The sequence below is a fragment of the Mercenaria mercenaria genome, chromosome 10 (assembly GCF_021730395.1).
Source record: "Mercenaria mercenaria strain notata chromosome 10, MADL_Memer_1, whole genome shotgun sequence".
NCBI classification, from domain to species: domain Eukaryota; kingdom Metazoa; phylum Mollusca; class Bivalvia; order Venerida; family Veneridae; genus Mercenaria; species Mercenaria mercenaria.
In genome coordinates, this window is record NC_069370.1 from 69,709,328 (window position 1) to 69,733,220 (window position 23,893).

At 34.8% G+C, this 23,893-nt stretch overlaps 1 protein-coding gene across 6 annotated transcripts in view; it reads left to right on the top strand.

The window, feature by feature from the left end:
- Positions 1-23,893, top strand: part of LOC123560653 (thrombospondin type-1 domain-containing protein 7A-like) — a 443,009-nt gene that overhangs the window by 68,227 nt on the left and 350,889 nt on the right. The window contains exon 1 of one of the 6 annotated variants that reach the window (XM_053553303.1): positions 2,272-2,825. The exons of the other annotated variants lie outside the window; for them this stretch is intronic. The gene's annotated coding sequence lies outside the window, so the exon portion shown is untranslated. Of the gene's footprint in view, positions 1-2,271; positions 2,826-23,893 lie in introns of those variants that run through there. 6 annotated transcript variants of the gene reach the window in all.

The window sequence follows — 23,893 nt, forward strand, 5'->3', positions numbered from 1 at the left end:
ATATCACGAAGGCCGTAGGCCTGAGTGATATATTGTTTCGCATAAGAAGAAAAAACTAGGGTTATTCTACAATAAACCACACTTTGGAATTTGTTATTTCAATTCTAACACGACATACTAGTATCAACAGTGTTAGAAAAAATGGTAACTACTTTTTACGACTGTGCTATGCACCTGGATCAGATGAAGTCATTGCACGCGAGTGGTTTATTGCAGAATAACCCGAGATAGATTTTGCTCTACATGTATGTAGGTTATTTGCTGGTTGTGTTAGAATAATAGGTAATCAATCCTACACGTAGCGGCGAAAATTGGGATCGATCACTCTACGGTAACATGCGATATACCAAATGAGATATTTAATATCGAATTTAAAAAAATTTGTCATTCCGTTCTGTCATTAGACAGTTCTTTTAAAATGTTATGGGATGAGTTGAAGTCGGATCAATTCTCGAATGAGGCAGTGCCTTAATTCATATTATACCTTAAAAATAACTGGTTGCTTTGTTGTTATCAGATTTCACCTTCTGAAAATGTTTACTTGCAGAATTACCACACACTGTAAGTGTAACAAATTCTACAAGGACTCGTCCATTCAGTCATACATAGTTCAGGTATTCTTCCACTATTTGCCTCAAAATCATAGCCCAGTTCCGAACCTAAGTTAAAAAGAAAAGGACAAATTGAGATATCCCTCTGGATATATATAATAAGCCAAGAAAATGCTACAACATGTCTGTTTGTTTTGGCAAATTTTAAACAATTAAAATGAACTTCCAGCCAGATTTAGGGCTCATAACAGGAATTATAACTATATTTGAAACAAACATGCTTCTATGATTTTCGTCATGTATTGTAGTTTTTAGGCTTAGATTTTTTGCACAGAGGGAAGATAATTGTTTTGTTTTTGCGGGTTGGGCAGGCATTGCACTTGTTTTCAGTATATGATAGAATTCAATCAGGATTTTTACATTTATTTTAAATGCTCTGACTGGAAACCAGAATTTGGAGTCTTTTTGAATTGATCAGATCTTTCAGATAAAATAGTATTAGAATTAAGATATTTTCCCAGCTCTTTTACAATTATCAACTTTCATTTTGATAGAGACTGTTAAAATATTTCAATTCATTTAAAAGCCATTCAGCAGTTGCATTAAACTAAATTTAAGTTAAGTTAAAAGGATATTACAATTTAAGAGGAGTTTACAGTGAGACAATCAGTTGAGATGATAATGATGATGATGATGATGATGACGACGGCGACAATGACAATGATGATGATGATGATCCTTGAGATGAAAATATTGTTTAAAGTAGTAAAAGTTGTATAAACAATATTGTGGTTATGATAACTATATTAGTTGTGTCATATGTCCTGGTGATGATGTATAATATATTTATGATTTTTAAGAATAAAACATTATGATGATTTACATAATTAGAGTTTCAGACAAACTATCTTTCTTATTTCTGCCTCGCTGTTTCCTCTCTTAAGGTAAAATGTTGAGGTTTTACAAACAGATTAATTTGACTTACGCTGAAATATAATTATAACGACAGACATTTTATCCGCTTAATTATGAGTTTATTGTACTAAATAATGTTAAATCATTTCAATCAAAACTTTCATTGTTCTTTTTTACTGTAATTCTTTCTTTCATTATTCTTTCTTATAATATATACCGATTGCTATCAGTGATTAGAGATTGAAATATTCTCTAATCATATCAGATAACCATCTTGAGGGATAAAAAAATTACTGTATAATCTATCATCACATTAATTTGATATTAAATGCTTATTTTTTTAGATACAGGTAACAGCTGGATGTTTGTATTAAGCTGTAAGACTTTATGTGATTTAAATAACATCATAATTTTAGCTTGATATCAGAAAATCACTTGTGAAAAAAGGAAGATTTAGACCTGATAACTTAAAAAAGTTAAACGTATACGTAAGCTTGACGCAGAAATGTAGTTTATACTTTCATTTGTCTATGGTTGTGGTAGACAAAATTTGCATGAAATTGGTTTTTAAGAATTCGCATTTTAATTTGCTGCAGACAAGCCAAATTATGATGTGACATTTTGATGTTACTAGGCTTGTTTTATAATCATAATAAATACTTTAACATTAATTATCAAGAAGTTCTTTTAACTAGTGCTTTGATTCTGTTATCTCTGTTAATTACAAATTGGCAGGACTTTGAGTGGTGGGATATAAAGTATCAAAATTAAGACCTCGGTGCAAGTCAGCAGTCTATTGGTTAAAACTGCAGCGTCTGGCAATAAGTTATCAAACAGGACAAAACCAAACTACTGTTCAGCGATTAGAACATACTGGTAGTTTTCTTTTCATCATAATACTGTAGATAATAGCCTGCTGTTACTAAAACACAATATTCTGTGATTTCATCTTTATCATTGATGATTCTGGAATTCTGATATAACTGGATGCTTTTTGGATAAAGTTTTATGTGAGAGAAAACTAGTTAAACAAGTTCTATTCATTTGGGATATTAGCAGAACTTGTTGAAACTTTGACAGTGTGCTTGGGTTGAAAAAAAATTGAATTTTTTTTTCTACAACATTGGGAAGTTGATTGTTTTAAAAGTGTTTTAAAGGTGTTTTAATAAAGTTCTTTGGTCACTTAAAGGAAGGAGAGGAAAACAAACCAGACAGAATCAATGTCTCTGGATTAAGTGCTTTTTATAGGCGTTACATAATCATAAATCATTTTATAAAAGGGAGGTTTATGACAATTTTATACCTAGTTTTGGCACTTCTTTGCTGTGTTCTGTAAGAGTGGAATGATAGAAAGACCTGGTAAGTTAACTTTTATTTATAGATGGGTAGGTAGTCTAATTATGTCTCCCACCACACAGTGGTGTGGGAGACATATTGATTTACTCCAGTCTGTCTGTGTGTCTGTCTGTCACAAAGCTTGTCTGCACTCTAAGTCGAACATTTCTCAGCCGATTTTTACCAAACTTGAACCAAATGTGTTTGACCATAAGACCTCGGCCAAGTTCAATAACTAGCCAAATCGGTCCAGGCGTCTTGGAGTTATGGCCCTTGAATTACCAGAAATCGGTCTTTTTACTCTTGTCCGCACTCTAATTCGAATATTTCTCATTTAATCTTCACCAAACTTGAACAAAATGTGTTTGACCATGAGACCTCGGCCAAGTTCGATAACTAGCCAAATCGGTCCAGGCATTTTGGAGTTACGGCCCTTGAATTATCGAAAAATTGGCCTTTTTACTCATATCCAAACTCTTAATCAAACATTTCTCATCGGATCTTCACCAAACTTGAACAAAATGTGTTTGACCATGAGACTTTGGCCAAGTTCGATAACTAGCCAAACCGGTCCAGACATTTTGGAGTTACGGCCCTTGAATTATCGAAAAATCGGCCTTTTTACTCTTGTCTGCACTCGAAGTCGAACATTTCTCATCTGATCTTCACCAAACTTGAATAATATGTGTTTGACCATGAGACCTCGGCCAGGTTCGATAACTAGCCAAATCAGTCCAGGCATTTTAGAGTTACGGCCCTTGAATTATCGAAAAATCGGCCATTTTACTCTTGTCTGCACTCTAAGTCGAACATTTCTCATCTGATCTTCACCAAACTTGAATAAAATGTGTTTGACCATGAGACCTCGGCCAGGTTCGATAACTAGCCAAATCGGTCCAGGCATTTTAGAGTTACGGCCATTGAATTATGGAAAAATTGGCCTTTTTACTCATGTCCGCACTCTTAATCAAACATTTCTCATCCAATCTTCACCAAACTTGAACAAAATGTGTTTGACCATGAGACCTCGGCCAAGTTCGATAACTAGCCAAACCGGTCCAGGCAGTTTGGAGTTACGGCCCTTGAATTATCGAAAAAATCGGCCTTTTTACTCTTGTCCGCACTCTAAGTTGAACATTTCTCATCCGATCTTCACCAAACTATATTACGTGTGTTAGAGATTCACCTGGAGGGGATTACTTTTATTTACACTGTCCCATGTCTTTGGAACATGGTGGGGGTAAGAGTGAGGTTGGGTGTGCACCATAAACCGGTTTAAGCTCCCCAGTGGTGTTTTTGCCACTGACCGTTCCAAGGCGGTTCCCCACTGTGTTCCTTTGTTTGTTCGTTTTGTCCTTGTGTGTTGACTTTGTGTGCGCACGTGTGTGTATGCTTATTGTTCGTCTTGTCCTTATGTGTTGGCTTTGGGTGTGTGTGTGTGTGTGTGTGTGTTGTTCGTTTTGTCCTGATGTGTAAGCTTTGAGTGTGTGTGTGGTGCACGCGTTTGCGTGCTGGGGGGTTCGTTTTGAGGAGGCTGCGCTTTTGGTGCATGGCACTCCCTGTTTGATATTTTTCTTTGTTTTTTTTTTTTAACAAAATGTGTTTGACCATGAGACCTCAGCCAAGTTCGATAACTAGCCAAATCGGTCCAGGTATTTTAGAGTTACTGCCTTGAATTACCAAAAAAATCCGTCTGTTTACTCTTGTCCGCTCTCTAAGTCGAACATTTCTTATCCGATCTTCACCAAACTTGAACAAAATGTGTTTGGCCATGAGACCTTACCCAAGTTTGATAACTAGCCAAATCCGCCCAGGCACTTTTGATTTATGGCCCTTGAATTACTGATTGGATCCACTCATCCAGACCATCTAATTGGATCCACTCGTCTAAAACATCTAGAGAAACTAACATTTTTCATAGGGGCAGTTGTGGGAGACATGAGCTTTTCTCAAAAGCATCTCTAGTTTGCCTGTTGTATCTGAGAAGAAATATCATAAAATTTAAAGAAAATGTTAGCAATGCTGCTTTATAGTTTATTCTTTTACTGTGCAAATGTATATAGTAATTCAGTGGAAAGGTTGTAATAAATAGGTTTTTGGACTATAATGTATTACTATTGCTGATAATCTGGTTGATCAGGACATCAAGGAATCATAAGATAAATTGTGAGGTCTTAACCTGAGGTACACTGTGTTGGATTATTATTATGTTCTGCAGTACACTGTCTTGTATCATTATTATGTGCTAAGGTTCACTGTCTTGAATCATAAATAAGTACTGAGGTATGCTGTCATGGATCATTATTAAGTACTGGGGTACACTGTCCAGTGGATCATTATCAAGTACTGGGTACACTACCTTGAATAATTTTTATGTATTGAGGTACACTGTCATGGATCATTATTAAGTACTGGGGTACAGGTTGACTTAAATCATTATTAAGTACTGTTGTACATTGTCTTGGATCATTATTACATACTTAGGTACAGTCTTTGATCATTATTAAGTACTAAGGTACACTGTCTTGAATCATTATTATGTACTTGGTACATTGTATTATATCATTACTAAATACTGAGGTACACTGTCTCGGATGATTATTAACCAAGATAGCCAACAGTTTACAAACTTAAATTTCTAACGAATTTCAGCAAAGCATAATAATTGTCAATGTAAATCTATGGCAAATATGATATAATAGTTCTTATCCTCTTATCATTCTTTAGGCAGAGTAATTGTTTATTTAATTTATACTTACCTTAAAACAACTCAGTCTTGGTAGGAAAATCAAGTTCTAAAAGTACCTCCAGTGAAAATGTAATGTGTATATTAAGCAGTCAATGAACACAAATCGATGTAAGTGATCAGTCGATAAAAGTTTTGAACAAATCCAGTCCTAGACCAAAGTCTGATTAACCCCCTTTGATGTGTTTGTTTTGTTTCACATAATTAATTAATTGTCACTTCAGTGCAAAATTTAGGTAATGGCTTTCTCTGTTGTTGCATTGGAGTAAGAAATCATAATATATCAAATGATAAAGTAATTGCAAACTGAAGAGGGTTTTATGGTAGAGAGGTGGCAGCATCCTTAACTGAACCTATAGAGTTCTGCCAGGGATTCCAAGTAACAGACAAGGAAATTCATTGATGCAAGCATCAAAGACACCACCAAGTGTTGTGTCTGAAGTACATTTATTGCAATATGAGAAATTACCTAATCATTAATACTGTATTAGACTGACTGGGTACAAATTATCAGTATTAGCACATAATACAATATATGTTAAAAACTGTTAAAAAAACAGTCAAGAATAAACATGATAAAAAAGTATTACCATGCAATACAAACCCTCTACCTGCAATGACATTGACATTGCGAGTAGGTGGTCCCTTTACATACAAAATAAAGTAATTATTTCACCAACTAAGGTCAGCACCAGTGGAAAGTTCTTATATGCAGGAGCATGTGTATGAAGTTTCACATAAATGCAGTTTGTTGAGAAATGAGGAAATGTTGAAAGGTTGTGGTTCACAGAAACCATTATTTTTATTATCATAATGTAATGAGTGTTTTCTATTCACTGATAAAGTTTTATGGACCTTAGTCACCTACATTATAGATTTCAGGATACAGATTATACACAGCATTTTACTGTTTCCGTTGTCAAAGCAACCAAAATTTTTGTCCAAGAAAAGAATGATATAACATGCATAATCTCTATATTGCCCCTGTACACAAAGCAAATGTCATGAACCTTTTTTATATACTTTTGGAATATCATAGAATTCAGTTTATTTGGACGGTAAACCTGAAGTCCTCTTTGGTTGAACCGTAAGGCTACTAGGAATATGTCAGTGTCTGGATTCAAATCTAATATTAGGAGAAATTTAGCAAGATAATAACACACTGCCAAAGTGTAGAAAATGTTTTAATAAAAATCTTTTTTTATAAGTTAGAGAGGAATGGACAGATACAAAAACAAACTATCTATAAAAGTAAAAAAAAAAAGAAACAAGAAACAAGATATAATACAACCAGAGCAACTGACAAGTCATATAAAATTGAAGAAAATATAAATTCAACAAAGAAATCTATTTGAAAGTCACTGATGCTTTGATAAGTTATGGTCCCTTGGCTTTTGATATTCCGATCTAACCATATTTTAATGAAGTATTAACTTGTCACTGACAAATTCAGGCAAATAATGGCCCTTTATTGCACACCTTAGTTCACAGTGAATATCTGTAGTAAACAATGAGTACATGTATGTATCATAAGCAACAAATAGGAATGAAAGTCAAAGGTTAGAATCAAGATGAGTTTATAAAATATTTAGAAATATTCTGACCAGTTGAACATGTGATCACAAATGGGAAACTCTATGCCTCAAAGTTAAGGTAACCATAACAATTATTTTTAAATATACAACTGTTAAAGGAATCTGCAAAAATGTGCGCATTCTGAAATTACATCACTATACCTATCAGACAAAAGATTAAAAATACGTTGACTGTGGTACTTTCTATGTTCTTTTCAATATATATGCTTATTGATTCCTTTCTTTAATTTGTTAACAGGTTTTTCAAGGAATATTATGCAGGCAAAGTGTAATTTTCCATATTTTAATATTTTTAATTCTCTTCGAAGTTTACTGAAATGTTAATGTAAAATACATGCGTAATATATATAAACAATGCTCCCTTGTCCGCAATTCACCCGTTGCATTATGGTATATCTGCAGTGTGTTCTATTTATAGAATATGAGAGAGCGCTATACCATTGTATCAGGTAAGTAGGTCATACTAAGGTCTTGACTCAGAGTAGCCTCCCTTATCAATAAATCGGATCAACATTTTGACGATATTTTAAAAAAAAAAAAAAATTCTGCTCTACAAATAAGGAGAGGAATGACAAATAACATTGTTTTATATCACATAATAAGTTGCATTACATCATTTTTTATGTTTTCTTTTTGCCATTTTTTGTTTATTCACTAAAATCTGTTGTGCAATATCTGGGGTCCTTTAACAAACTATTCACTGTGTTCAATTATCGTTTCTAAACTATTCATAACTATCTTTACATGGTCCAAAATAAAAGTGTATCCCATATACTCGCCGCTGCCAAAAAACAATAACAGCCTCAGTGAAATTGAAACAATATAATTGTACTATGCACAGCATACGTTCCTGTAACAATATTAACACAGGTACTATGCAGATTTAGTATAAATTGTTACAGTATAAAAGCTGCCAGACTTGAAGAGGACTCCCAAGGTATGCTGGGAAATATCCATTAATGCCATACAGGCAATGCAACATGCACATGATGTAATGATAATATTACTACATTGTCTCTAGTGATATGCTCCATTCCTTCAGAAATATTCTGGCTCTTAGGACAAGACAGCATTATTATACAGTTCACATCATGTGTCTGTTAGACAAAATGTTACATTTTTTTATCTTTATTACCTATTTATACAGAGAAACATGGCTGGCTAAAGCATTAATGAATCCAGCAACAACAAGCATCAAGCAATGTTACCTGGCCAGTACATACATGTGTTACTGTAATGGCTGGGAACCAGTATTCAGACATGTTGTTGGGTTTAAAGTCGCATTGACACAATTATATGTTATATGGCGACTTTGCTTTGATGCCGTCACCATGGAGGACCCAGGTGCCCCTCCGCACAAGCGGGCACCTGGATATATAACCACATATCTTTCGTAGGGCAGAATTCAACGCAGGTCGAGTGAAACTGGAACTCATGTCGGTGAGGGACAAGTGATTTGAAGTCAGTGTAGTATCCAGACAGGATCAGTTTCTGGACACAATAGTAATGGCATTTTTCATGCAGTTGTTTGATCAGAGTCATTTGTTTGTTTGTTCTTCTTCCAGTCTATGAAAGAAGACTGTATTTATATAAAGTTTTATGATGACACTGTGACCTGAGTTTGATGGTATAGTATTATGAAGCAAATAATCGTCATTTTTAGCTCGACTATATGAAGTATAAGGAGAGCTATCCTACTCGCCCCGGCGGCGGCGGCAGCGGCGTCTTTCCCCGTCCCCACCTTGGTTAAAGTTTTGATGCACTTTCTCTTTTTTCAACTTATCTCTGTAATTACTTGATGGATTTGATTCAAACTTGAAATACTTATTCCTCATCATCATCCACATCATCTGACATAAGGGCCATAACTCTGACACCAATATTTCATGAATTATCCCCCCTTTTCACTTAGATTTTCAAGTTAAAGTTTTGATGCACTTTCACTCTATCTCTGTTATTACTGAATGGATTTTATTCAAACTTAAAGTAGTTGTTCAACATCATCACCCACATTATATGACACAAGGTGCATAACTCTTGCACCATTTTTTCATGAATTATTCCACCTTTTTACTTAGAATTTCAGGTTAAAGTTTTATGCACTTTCACTCTACCTCTGTTATTACTGAATGGATTTGATTCCTACTTAAAATGGTTGTTCAGCATCATCACCAACATCATATGTCACAAGATGCATAACTCTGGCACAATTTTTCATGAATTATTCCCCTTTTTACTTAGAATTTCAGGTTAAAGTTTTATGCACTTTCACTCTATCTCTGTTATTACTGAATGGATCTGATTCAAACTTAAACAATTGTTCAACATCATTACCCTTATTATATGACACAAGGTGCATAACTCTGGGACCAATTTTTTCATGAATTATTTCCCCTTTTACTTAGAATTTTAGGTTAAAGTTTTGATGCACTTTCACTCTGTCTCTGTTATTACTGAATGGATTTGATTCAAACTTAAAATAGTTGTTCAACATCATCACCCAAACCATATGATGCAAGGTGCATAACTCTGGCACCAATTTTTCATTAATTATACCCCCTTTTTACTTAGAATTTTAGGTTAAAGTTTTGATGCACTTTCACTCTGTCTCTGTTATTACTGAATGGATTTGGTTCAAACTTAAAATAGTTGCTCAACATCATCACCCACACTGTATGACACAAGCTGCATAACTCTGGCACCAATTTTTAATAAATTATGCCCCTTTTTGCTTAGGATATACTTATATAGTGTTTTGATACATTTTATCTTTACCTCTCTTATTACTTTAAGTTGATATTTTTGACATAGACTCAGGCTATTGTGCAGTATCTTCATCCACAATTGGAGTCATTAAACTTTCCAGTGACAGCTCTAGTTTCCTCAGATGTGCCCAGTTTCACTATCCAGCATCGAAATAGTCGAGCGCGCTGTCTCCTGTGACAGCTCTTGTTTATACATTGCATTTTCTATAAAATTTCAAATAATATTTATATTTGTAGAATACTGACATATTTAGTATCAAAATGTTTGTCTTTTAAATCAAAGTTGATTTAATAATTAGTTTTTGTAAATTCTTATGATTGTTTCAATCATTGAAATATTTTCATTTTCTTTTACTAAGAAAATCATTTAAGTGTCAGATTATGTTAAGCTCTCTCAAAGTCTCAGAAAGATTGTTAAGCCAGGAAGCCAAGCTGTCAACTTATAAAAATGCTTTGTGTTGCTTTTCCTGTTCTTCTGTTTCATCATTAAGTACATTGTTGTACCAGCCAAATACTGTGTTATAATAACTAAGTAATTACTTAAGCCCTATGTGTAAAAATGTCACATGTCATTTCACATTTACCAATGAGAATCCTTCATATATTTTAACATAATGTTTCTTTTAATTTTTAAATAGCATATTCTTACACTTTACTTTAAGAAGACAAAGTAGAAGGTGTTCCTTCATAAAGATTAACTTTACTATTTTTATTTGTGGTGTTCCACATGAACTTAAGCATTTAAATTTGTGTTTGGTGTTCCAACACATATCTGGTGAACCAGATAAAATTTATGTTGTGTTAAAATACTGGAACTTTAGTAAATTAAAACAGATGAACTACACACTACACAGGACTTGAATTATTTTTAATGTAGTGCGAATCGCCACATAATAATAGCATTGTGCATGTGCAGTATTTTTAACTTGTTGAGGTACTAAATTAAGAGCGAAGAAAAAATTAGACAATATATTTCCATTTGTGCTGATGACACAGATTGTATTAATCATATTAAATGCAGGGTTGTCCATTTTAGCACTGTTATTATTTCACATTTATTTGATTTTTCAAGTATTCACAAACTTAGACCAAAAATTAATAGCTTTTGATAGTCAGGATATACGCAGAGTATAAGAGCTATAAAAGAAGTGTTATGGGCAAAAATAGAGCAAAGTAAACCTGACACTATAGCGGTATCAGAAACTTGGCTGAACCAAAATATTTATAGTAGTGAAGTAATCCCAGATGAGTACGAGGTTTATAGAAAAGACCACAAGGATGGATATGGTGGGGTGTTGACTGCCGTGAAGAAGACACTCATTAGCAATCAGATTACTTTAAATACGGACCCAGAAATAGTTGCGGTACAAATTGATTGTAAACACTCAAACCATATAATCATCAATGGTTGTAGACCAACAAATAATGACACTGATTATATAAATATTTTTTGTTCAGACAGAGAAAACATCATAAATTCTAATCCTAAAAGCAGTAATTTGGTTGGTAGGTGACATAAATTTACCAGATATTGATTGGAAATTGAACAGTATTTCTGGAAATCAGTACAAAAAGGAAATTAATGAAATATTTTTGTCAACACTTGAAAATGCTGGTTTAGAACAATTAGTTGATTTTCCTACACGGAATAATACAATACTTGATATATTTGCTACCAATAGACCATCATTAGTGAAAAGTTGTCATTCAAAGGCAGGAGTCAGTGACCATAACATAGTTCAAGTTGAATCTGATATCAGTGTTAAGTACCAGCGACCTTTGAAGAGGAAAGTGTTTTTATGGAAGAAAGCTGACATGTGTGGTTTAAGATCAAGCTTATCAGAATTTAGTACTGATTTCGTAAACAGTAAACAAACTAACACAAATGCAGATTCTTTATGGAGTTCATTTGTTAGTAAAACACAGGAACTCATTGAAAAAATGAAAAGTTTGTGCCAGGCAAATTGACGTCAACCCGATTTAGCCAACCTTAGGTGAATAGAAGTGTAAAACGTTGTTCCGCCAAGAAAAGGAAATTCTATAAAAGAGCAAAAGCCAGTGGTAGTAATTCAGACTGGGCAAAGTTTAAGAACTATAAGAAAAATGTCAGCAGGAGTGTAGGAAGGCACACAATGACTGTATTAATGACATGTTAGATGAAGACAGTAAAAGTAACCCAAAAAGATTCTATAGCTATATAAAGTCCAAGAAGTGTGATTACAGTAGAGTAGCACCTTTGAACAATTATGGTATTATGAACAGTGACAGTAAAGTTAAAGCTGAAGTACTTAACAATCAGTTTACATCAGTTTTTAGTTGGAAGATACAAGCAACATTCCAAGCATTGACAATCAATTTTGTGAAATTCCACCTATCTCAGTAAACAGAAAAGGTATTCTTAAACTACTGAAAGAAATTAACATTCATAAGGCTACAGGACCAGACAATGTCTCAGGAGTATTTTTGAAAAGGGTCTGTGAAGAAGTTGTAGACATTCTAGTGTTCATTTTTCAAATTTCGTTAGATACTGGTAACTTCCAGAAGAATGGAAAGAAGCTTTTATTACGCCTCTTTTCAAAAAAGGTGATTGAAGCAAACCATCCAATTATCGTCCTGTGTCCCTGACATCTATATGTTGTAAATTGCTTGAACATGTAATACACAGTCATATAATTTCACACTTAGAAAGACTTAGTATCTTGAGTGAAGCACAGCATGGATTCCGCAAATGAAGATCATGCGAGTCACAACTCATTATCACGATACAGGATTTAGCAGATGCGTTAGGTAATGGAGGTCAAGTCGATGTTGTATTACTGGACTTAGCAAAGCATTCGACAAGGTGCCACACCAACGTCTACTGGCTGAACTACATAGTTATGGTATACGTGGAAACTTGCACCAATGGATCGTTGATTTCCTCATGGGACGTTACCAGTCAGTCGTACTTGAAGGGCAAAATTCTTCCCGAAGTCCTGTAACATTAGGGGTTCCACAAGGTACAGTCCTTGGCCCTCTATTATTTCTTGTGTATATAAATGATATGCCAGACTGTGTTTTTTCTATGGCACGCCTTTTCCCAGACGATTGTCTACTATATAGAGTAATAAGGTCAGCAGAAGACGCCACTATTCTACAGAAAGATCTTGATAATCTTCAAATATGGGATAAATGGCTTATGGAATTTAACCCAGACAAGTGCAAGGTTATTTGAATAACTAAGAAAAGAAAACCATTAATTTCTACATACAACAGCCATGGAAAAACCTTAGCTACAGTAGATACAGCAAAGTATTTGGGGGTTAACATCTCTTCTGATCTTTCCTGGAACAAACATATAGACATCACTACCAGAAAATGCTAACAACACCTTGGCATTCCTAAGAAGAAACACTTATAGTTGTCCTCCTGCAGTGAAAGAAATATGCTATAAATCATTAGTTAGACCAATAACAGAATACGCCTCCTCTGTATGGGATCCATATACACAGACTAACATCAACAAGGTCGAACAGGGGATTATAGACGTACCAGCAGTGTTACAGCCATGCTTGAACGTTTATCCTGGCCAATGTCGCGAGACCAGTAAGTCAGTTATACTCTATAAAGTAGTGTATCAACTTATTGCTATTCCATCAGTTCCATATTTAACCAGGACAAATATCACGTCAACAAGAAGTCACAGCATGTGTTTCATCGTCCTGCATTCAAGACTTCTACTTCACAAGGGCTCCTTCTTCCCAAGTGCAATACGGCTTTGGAACAGTCTTCCAGAGTCAGTAGTAGCAGCCAGTACCATCTAGGACTTCAAGTCTGGGCTACTATTATTATCACTAAATTAATCATAGAACTGTTTTTACTTTTAATTGTAAAAAGGACATTTTAAATTCACTTGCTGCCCTCGGCAACACATGCATGTACAGTCACAATTCCGAGAATACTCATCTTGAGGTTTGGAATTCAACGGAAGAAGAAGAAGAAGAAGATAATCTTTAGTATGCATTGTTGGGAAAATTTAAGAGAGGCATTGAAATATTTTAGTTACTTGTTTTTGTATCAAAATATCAGTAAGTGAAATATTTGTGTGCCACTAAGGTAGTTTGAAGTCTGTAGTTATACTATCAGGAATTGGATGTATAATAGTTTCATCTACAAAAAAAATTACTTAGCTTGTGTGGTAAGCAGAATGGTGTGTAACAACAGGTGCTTCTCATTTAAGTAAGAGGAAAATATTGCTGTTTATGCAGTTTGAAAAATATAACACTGTTGATTTTTTGGGGGCAAGTTTTTCCGCTGTTAGAGTTATAATAATACTTCTGACAATCAAATAGACAATAGAATCATTATTTTATTACTATTCGCATCAAAAATATCGTCATGCACTACACAAAATAGTTCCATTAATGACAAGTAAAATTTTGATGCAGAGCATCACGTCACTGGAGAACTGAATTTATTTCGCAGAACAGGGAGTGTATCGCGAGTTACTTGTGCTGCGACTGTTTTAAATCTTTTATGCTATTGTGACAATTAAAAGCTGAAATCCTCCAAACCCATTACAAAGTGGTACACAACAATAATTATCCATATTGTTTTTGTCCCGTCTATCCGTCATGCAGTCCGTCCATCCGTCACACTTCATTTCCAATCAATAATTTGAGAACCATTTGACCTAGACCCTTTAAACTTCATAGGGTGGTCGGGCTCCCCTATTGTTTATAGGGTCACTCCATCAAAGGTCAAGGTCACAGGGGCCTGAACATGGAAAACCATTTCCGATCAATAACTTGAGAACCACTTGATCCAGAATGTTGAAACTTCATACGATGATTGGACATGCAGAGTAGAGTAGATGACTCCTATTGATTTTGGGGTCGCTCTGTTAAAGGTCAAGGTCACAGGGTCCTGAACATGGAAAACCGTTTCTGATCAATAACTTGAGAACCACTTGAACCAGAATGTTGAAACTTCATAGGATGATTGGTCTTGCAGAGTAGATGACCCCTATTGATTTTTGGTTCACTTTCTTAAAGGTCAAGGTCAAAGGGACCAGAACATGGAAATCCATTTCCAGTCAATAACTTGTGAACCATTTAACCCAGGACTTAATAGGGTGTTAGGATACAGAGTACTTGACCCCTATTGTTTTTGGGGTCACTCCATCAAAGGTCAAGGTCACAGGGGCCATCTGCCTGTCACACTTCATTTTCGATAAGTAACTGCAGAACCATTGGACCTAGAACCTTCAACTTCATTGGATGATAGGGCTTACAAAGTAGATGACCCAAATATGTTTGTGGGTACTCAATCAAAGGTCAAGGTCACAGGGAACTGAACATGGAAAACCGTTTCTGATCAATAACTTGAGAACCACTTGACCCAGAATGTTGATACTTCATAGAATGATTGGAAATTTAGAGTAGATGACCCCTATTAAATTCTGGGTTACTTGATCAAAGTTCAAGGTCACAGAGGCCAGAAATTGGAAAACCATTTCTGATCAATAACTTGAGACCCATTTGACCAAGAACCTTCAAACTTCATAGAGTGATAGGACTTACAGAGTGGATGACCCCTATTGATTTTGGGGTCACTTGAGCAAAGGTCACAGAGGCCTGAACATGGAAAACTCTTTCCGATCAATAACTTGAGAAACATTTGGCCCAGAATGTTGAAACTTTATAGGATGATTGGACATGCAGAGTAGATGACCCCTATTGATTTTGGGGTCACTGATTAAAGGTCAAGGTCACAGGGACCAGAACATGGAAAACCGTTTTCAATCCATAACTTGAGAACCTGACCGGCTCTGAAATTTGAAACTTCTTGGGATGGTTGGACATGTCAAGTAGACGATCCCTATTGCAGCCAACCATCGCACTTTCAGAAATGGCGACATCAGATAAGTTCGCGGCGCAGAAAGTATTAAAGACCCACCATGACCTTTAAGTTCGTGACCTAGTGACCGACTTTTTCCTCCCACATGAACTTCATGCAAATCATTCTGATAATACTGGTATAATACAGCTAAGGTGGACAGTTTAGGCCCTCCCTGAATTAATATGTTTTCACAACTTCATCTGCAAAATTATTCAGTCATTCTCTTTTCAGTATAGTTTTATAAACATAGAATAAACTATCTTACACTATAGAAACAAAGTATGGTCTAAACTCACTTTAATACATCAAGTACTGTGCATACTGCTAAATAAATTTAACAATATATTTAGACATTAAACACATTGTCTTGGCCTTATATTTGTAACTAGATACTTGTTATTTCTCATTTTCTTCATGCAAAGCATGTATAATTACCATCATGGAAATACAAAAGAATACAGTTATTTTGTGGCGCTTCTTTAAAGTATTATGTCACCCTTTCTTTGAATCACTCGCCCAACCTTCCTTAAAACGTTTCAGCCATGTAAAGACAAGTGTCCTGCTAACATTTGCCTGACTTCCAGAATTTTCTATTTCTCATTTTGTTTGTGAAGGAGTCATACCGCGATCTACACAGTATTTTATTAATACTTCCTGTGCCATGAACTTACCTGACGTCGCCATTTCTGAAAGTGCATGTGACCATTACTTTCTAAATTGCATCACTGTTTTAACATAAGTGACGTCAAAGACTTGAAACGCAACACACGTTGCCTTTAATGACAATATAAATTTTAATCCTGTGAGATGTATATTGGGTAAGTTACATGAATTTAAAAGGAAGTTGCTTCTTTTAGTAGGAGGAAAACTGAGCGTGCGCTGACTAGCACTGACAGCCGTCCATTATTTAAAAAATACTCAGATAGTATGACAGATATTTAATTTTAACTCTATAGTCCTGTTGAGTATAATTAGATTGAATAACATCAGTTAAAATAATTATTTGATGCTTCACTTATTTTTGAAATAATAAAAAAAGTTCACGATTTTCTGGGACAACTCTCGTATGTCTTCAAAACATATAGAAAGTCATGCTGAGTGAAGAAGAACTTTTTCTGAGGTAGTAAAATTTGTGAAAAAGTAGAAATTAAGAATTTAAAAATTAATTATCCAGTCAGTAGCCAGAATTTACAGTAAAAACTGTAGAGAAGGCAGACATTGTTGTATATATTACAAGTTGTGTTTGACTGTTCAAGCTAAATTCATTAACAGTAGCAATATTCCTGCTAACAGTGTGAATACAGAAGCTTGTTGCATGAAGAAAATGACACTTCCTAGCTGTTTGATCTTCTCTGAATTAAATGAGTTCCCTGAATTAAATGAGAATTAAAAGCATTTGTTACATCTGAAGAAATATAAATTCTGATTATATTATCAACTGCAGCTGTGAAAAGTTTTGACTCCCTATTGATTAGCTAATAATGTAGTCATTAGTAGCTAGTTTGCCAGGCTCTTAAATACTGACTTTGAATTTCAGGGAAACATTTTTTTTGTTAAACTACTGCTTCTAGCATCATTCCTTTCTTTTCAAATAAATTCTTCATTCAGACCCTGAAGAAGTGCTTAAATGCCAGTATTAAGTAAAGTCACACAATCATTCTTTAATACAACTTTTATTGAAGGATTTCTTCTAGAAATGTGACAGTTGTTAAAAACTACAGGACTGGTAGGCCTTTGATTTTAGTATTTTAGTTTGACAGAAAAAATCATTTTGGTTGGGAATTTTGTAATTGGTTGTTTGTTAGTAAAATGAATGTTAAGTGAGAGTTTTATGAAACTTTCTCAGTAACATTCTTTTCCATGCAGACATCTTGGACATTTTATAAATAGTACTGTTCTGATACACCAGAAATTATCTGAAAACAGGAAGTAAACAAGAAATATCTTTAAAAAAGATGGTCGGCGTGATGTAACTGAAGCACAAGTTATATATGGGCAGAAACCTGTATTTTAAATCTTTTGGCAATGTTGAAAGGGGCCTCTGTTAAGTTTTGTATAAATGAGGACAGTAGTTCTGAAGAAGACTGTGTTTAGAAATTGTGGAGGGACACACGACGGACACCAAACAATCACAGATGCTCACTTTGAGCCTTTGGTGCTTAAAAGATGGTAACAGTAAGCAAACAATATTGAAATACGTTCTATACTTTATTTCTGGAATTGTTGGAAGCAACATGAACCCTTACCCTGCTTCAGCTTATTATCAAATTTGTCTATCATTCAGAATATGTACAGTACTGTTTTCACCGGAAAGATTAATTTAAAATTTAGAGTCTAAAATTTAACAGTATCGGACATGTTGTTGCAGGTTAGTAATGATTTGCACTGGTTAGAAATTGTTGCTGTAATGCAGGGTAAGAGTTAATGACTGTATAAAACAAATAACCTTTTTGTAAAAACTAAACTTAAGGAACGGAAACTTATCAAAACAGAAATAACAGAGTGAATCATTTTCAGCCTTTCCTCCAATCAGCGACACTCTTACAAAATCTCTCATTATGGCTGAAAATACCGAGAATACCTTACCAAACAATCCGATTGGTACATTATTCAGGCGGCATAAGGTCATACGAGGTCATAAAATCGTGCTTAATACGGCACGCCGAAAAAATACATTTAAAGATAAGTGATGGCTTTTTGTAAACCTTTATGTAAATAGCACTTAAACAGAGAAGTCTCCTTTTTTGGGATGACTCGTTTTTTGCTGTCAGAAATATGTGTAAGGTCTGAAAATGGAGACTGTTTAATATTATTGAAAGCCAACTTCGTGCCTGTATAACTGTAACAAGGTTTTTTGTATTCCAGATATTCGAGGAAATAATCAAAGAGGTCTAGGCCTTCGTGTTTTACATGAATTTTTCCAGAAAACAGCATCTATTTCTTAATTATTTCAATGTACACTTTACTTACTAAACTAATACTTGGAACCAGTTTGATACTTGGAACCAGTTTGATCATTTCACTTCTCTTTAATTTCAGACCGTCTGGCCATACAAGATTTTCTTTATTCCAGGCTATGACCTTACTTCTAATTTTTCAGTATTACAGAAATTGTCTGAAAAGCCTTAAGAGCTTTATGTGATATCTTTTTCCTGCCCTTTTTTATCTGCTCTTGCAAGATGTATATTCATGAGAGAAATTATGAGACATGGACAATGATTTACTTTAGTTTTGCAGTTTTTATATATTTATTACCTTTTGTGGTTGACCGTGCATCCACAAAATTAATGTTGTCACTCTCTTACTTGAGCTATTCTTTTCCAAGTTGACCAAACTAGGTCTCAATGTTTATGGACACAATATATCTCCCAAGTTTGATAACCACCAAGATTGTCCCACTGGCTTTGGAGGTGAATAGCCTTTGTTTCTATGGAGTTATGGCCCTTGGATAAGTCAGAATGGGGAAAATTGACAACTAGTCTGCTGCTCAATTAGTACAGTATAATAAAAGTCATTGAGGGGCATGTTTTGCTGTCAATTTTTATACGCCCGTTTAAAAAACGGGATGTATAATGGGAACGCCCCTGGCGGGTGGGCGCCATCCACAGACTTTTTCTGGAGCATATCTTCTTCATGCATGAAGGGATTTTGATGAAACTTGGCACAATTATTCACCATCATGAGACGGAGTGACACGTGCAAGAACCAGGTCCCTAGGTCAAAGGTCAAGGTCACACTTAGAGGTCAAAGGTCAAATTCAAGAAAGACTTTGTCCAGAGCGTATCTTCTTCATGCATGGAGGTATTTTGATGTAACTTGGCACAATAATTGTTCACCATCATGAGACGGAGTGTCTTGCACAAAAACCAGGGCCCTAGGTCTAAGGTCAAAGGTCAGATACAAGAATGACTTTGTCTGGAGCATTTCTTCTCCATGCATGGAGGGATTTTGATATAACTTGGCACAAATGTTCAACACCATGAGACAGAGTGTCAAGCACAAGAACAAGGTCCCTAGGTCTAAGGTCAAGGTCACACTTAGAGATCAAAGGTCAGATACAAGAATGACTTTGTCCAGAGCATTTCTTCTTCATGCATGGAGGGATTTTGATGTAACTTGGCACAATTGTACACCATCATGAGACGGAGTGTCATGCGCAGGTCCCTTCTTTAGAATTACTTCCGTTTGTTGTTACTGTAAATTGCTTATATTGTAACTTTTTCATTACTAGTCATAGGGAAAAATCGAGACCACTTTTCTGTAGTACAACATGCATGTTACATCCAATTTTGAGGTGTATTTTGACCTTTCTCTATCTGGTAAGGATTTTGATGTGCACTTACAATTTTTTTTGGTGGGGGTTGGCGGGGGGGGGGGGGGGGGATTTTTTTTTTTTTTTTTAAGATTAACTTCCCTTAGTTGTTACTATAAATAACTTATATTGTAACTTTTTTTATAATTGACCGCAGGGAAAAACCAAGACCACTTTTCTGTGGTACAACATAGATGTTACTTTCAAATTTTAGGTGTATTTTAAGGTATCTCTACCTGGTAAGGAGTTTTTTTGTGGACTAAGAAAAACAAAAGAATTACAATAATTACTAAACAACCACAAAATTAAAATTCCATTTCCAAATACTGGTGCTAGTGTAAAGAAATTTGCTGTGGCGGGCATAAATTAATGTGACATTCTGGCACTCTTGTTTCATTTTATGGCAGCAATTGATTTCATGTGCTGTATGTAGTAAAGTAGTTCATCAGTGTGCCTGTTTGGTATACAGTCATACCTATGGATAGACTAACACTTAGGTATGCAGAAAAGGTGGACGTTATTCACAGGAGGTCTTTATTTACAGGTGACCATTATACATAGATCATAATAAAGTTAAAACTTTAATGATTAAAACAGAAATGTGACTTTGGTGCTTGGAGCTATGTTTTCTGGTTAGGGATGGTATTTATTACCGGTTTGACTGTAAAATGAATTACATGTATAAGACTGTATTTCAGCCTCAAGTATATTTAGTTCATTGCCTTGTATTCAGTAAAACCAACAGCAGTTTAGGTACCCTGATAATAAAAGCTGCCAGACCTGGTATGCAGGCAAATAACCATTAATGTCTTACATGCATAGGACTCTATAATAAAATTTCTGTTGAGAGGGAATAGATTGAAAACAAGGTGAATAGACTGGCTGAATAGACTGGCTTTTGTGTCTATGAATTGAAATAAGACCAAATTTTTTTTTTAAATGTAGAAATATCATTATTTTCAGTCTAGAGGCTAGTTTAATCTGTGACCTTTTTAATAAAATTGTATTGCTTTACATCTGAAATTTAATCGAAGAAAAGAATTTCACATCACTGCAGTCCTGAATTAAATTGGGAGGAAAAACACCCAATAATTTACAAACTTATGTCAGTTCTTATTGTTTTCTTGAAAATGTTGAAAAGATCAGGCAGAAATAGTGTTTAATAATTCATTTGAAAGAGATTGTTTCATTTTTGTTTACTTGAATTTTAGGAACATAAATCAGTTAATCACATTTTAACTAAATACTTCTTTCTAGACAATTATTACACCCCCAAAATGTATGGGAGCTATATCCTTAATGATTGTGCCTAATTATTTTATAAAATAATTAATTCATTACAATTATTTTGGCAATGTTCTCAGTTAAATTACAATTAATTACTTGTTTGTTTGTTTTTTTTTAGCTCACCTGAGTTTTTTTTTATCTCTTGATGTCCAGCGTCTGTCTGTCTGTCTTCTGTCATCAGTCTGTCAACATTTAGCTTGTGTATGAGATAGAGGCTGTATTTTTCAACTGATCTTCATGAAATTTTGTCAGAATGATTACCTTGATGAATATCTAGGCCAAGTTTGAAAATGGGTCATCTGGGTCAAAAACTAGGTCACTAGGTCAAAACAAAGAAAAACCTTGTGTATGTCATAGAGGCTTCATTTTTGAATTGATCTTCATGAATTTAGGTCATTGATGAAATCTAAGCCAAGTTTGAAAATAGGTCATCTAGGATCAAAAACTAGGTCACTAGTTCAAATCAAAGAAAAACCTTGTGTATGTGATAGAGGCTGTATTTTTGAACTGATCTTCATGAAATTTTGTCAGAATGATAAGCTTGATGAAATCTAGGCCAAGTTTGAAAATGGGTCATCTGGGGTCAAAAACTAGGTCACTAGGTCAAATCAAAGAAAAACCTTGTGTAAGCAACAGGGACTGCATTTTACACCCGATCTTCATGAGATTTGATCAGAATGTTTGTCTGGATGCAATCTAGGTCAGGTTTGAATATAAGTGATCTGGGGTCACTAGGTCAAATCAAAGAAAAACCTTGCGTATGCAATGGGTACTGCATTTTACACTGGATTTTCATGAAATTTGATCAGAATGTTTGCCTGGATGCAATCTAGGTAAAGTTTGAATATGGGTCACCTAGGGTCAAAAACTAGGTCGCTCGGTCAAATTAAAGAAAAACAATGTGTGTGCCATATGGGCTGTATTTTACACTGGATGTATATAAAAATTAGTCCAAATGATTGCCTTGATGAAATATATTTCAACTTAGAATATGGGTTATCTGGGTTCAAAAACTAGGTCACTAGGTCAAATCAAAAGAAAACCTTGTGTATGCAATGGGGACTGCATTTTACACCGGATCTTCATGAAATTTTATCAGAATGTTTGTCTGGATGCAATCTAGGTCAAATTTGAATATGGATCATCTGAGGCCAAAAACTAGGTCACCTGGTCAAATCAAAGAAAAACCTTTAGTGTACAATAGGGGCTGCATTTTACACTGGATATTCATCAAATTTTATCAGAATGATAGCCATGATGAAATCTAGGTCAGATTTGATTATGGGTCATCTGGGGTCAAAAACTAGGTCACTAGGACAAATCAAAGAAAAACGTTGTGTATGCGATAGAGGCTGTATTTTTCAGTTGAGGTTCATGAAATTTGGTCAGAATGATTGTCTTGATAAAATCTAGGTAAAGTTTGAATATGGGTCATTGGGGTCAAAAACTAGGTCACTAGGTCAAATCAAAGAAGAACCTTGTGTCAGCAACAGGGACTGCATTTTACACCCTATCTTCATGAAATTTGATCAGAATGTTTGTCTGGATGCAAGCTAGGTCAGGTTTGAATATGAGTGATCTGGGGTCATAATCTAGGCCACCTGGTCAAATCAAAGAAAAAACTTTTGTATGCAATAGGGGCTGTATTTTACACTGGATATTAATAAAATTTAGTCAGAATGGCTGCCTTGATGGAATCTAGATCAAGTTTGAATATGGGTAATCTGTGGTCAAAAACTAGGTTGCAAGGTTGAATCAAAGAAAAACTTTGTGTATGCAATAGGGACTATATTTTACACTGGATCTTTATGAAGTTTGATCACAGTGTTTGTCTTGATGAATTCTAGGTCAGGTTTGAATCTGGGTCATGTTGGTCAAAAACTAGGTCATCCAGTCAAATCAAAGGAAAAGCTTGATAACACATTAGAGGCCACATTTATGACCATATCTTCATGAAATTTGGTCAAAATGTTTATATTGATGTTTAAATGCTTGGATGATTTCGAATTTGGGTCGCGTGGGGCCAAAAACTAGGTCACTAGGTCAAATAAAAGGAAAAGCTTGTATACACTGTAGAGGTCACTTTTTTCATTCTTCCTGAAACTTTGTCAGAATGTTTGTTTTTATGGAATCTTTGACAAGCATGAATCTGTTTATGTGGGGTCAAAAACTAGGTCACTAGGTCAAATCAAAGAAAATACTTGTTTACCCTCAAGATTTTTGGTACAATCTTAATGAAAATTGGTCAGAATATTTATTTCTATGAAATCACTAGGTCAAACATTTTTACAGTGTTACGGTGGGTTTCTCAGGTGAGCGACCTAGGGCCATCTTGGCCCTCTTGTTTGACAAATAATTAATTAATTACAATTATTCAGGACAAATAATTAATTATAATTAATTTTCATCAAATCCTGCCTTTAAATTTCCACTTGTATCTTTTGGCAAAATAAAATGTTTTAATGCAGCCAAGTTCACGGTGTGCCTAAGCAAACCAGACTAATAAT